Below are 373 nucleotides of genomic sequence, written 5' to 3' on the forward strand. Positions count from 1 at the left end.
CGTTTTCTCTGTGAAATATGACTGTATAAAATGACTGCCCGTTCCCCTCCTCTTGGGCTGACTTCGTTCTCCCCGGTGCCAATACCACCCCTCGTGGTCCTCCCTCCTCATCACCCTTTTCGTCACACCCCGCCACGCCCTCCCATCCTGCCGTTCGATCGCTCGGTCTGACTGCAGCCTATGCGCTTCTTTACAAAATAGACTCGGCACGCACACATCCTCACGCCCTAACCTTCATCTTAAGTCTAACCCTACCATATTAACTGTCATCTTAACTCGAACCCTACCATATTTCGTGGCTGCGGAGCTAAACACACCTCCCCTTTGTCAAGGACTGGTCCCTCCCTCCCTCCCTCCCTCTCTCCCGCCCTCC

Source organism: Nannochloropsis gaditana, assembly GCF_000240725.1.
Source record: "Nannochloropsis gaditana CCMP526 unplaced genomic scaffold scaffold155, whole genome shotgun sequence".
In the NCBI taxonomy this organism is placed as follows: domain Eukaryota; class Eustigmatophyceae; order Eustigmatales; family Monodopsidaceae; genus Microchloropsis; species Microchloropsis gaditana.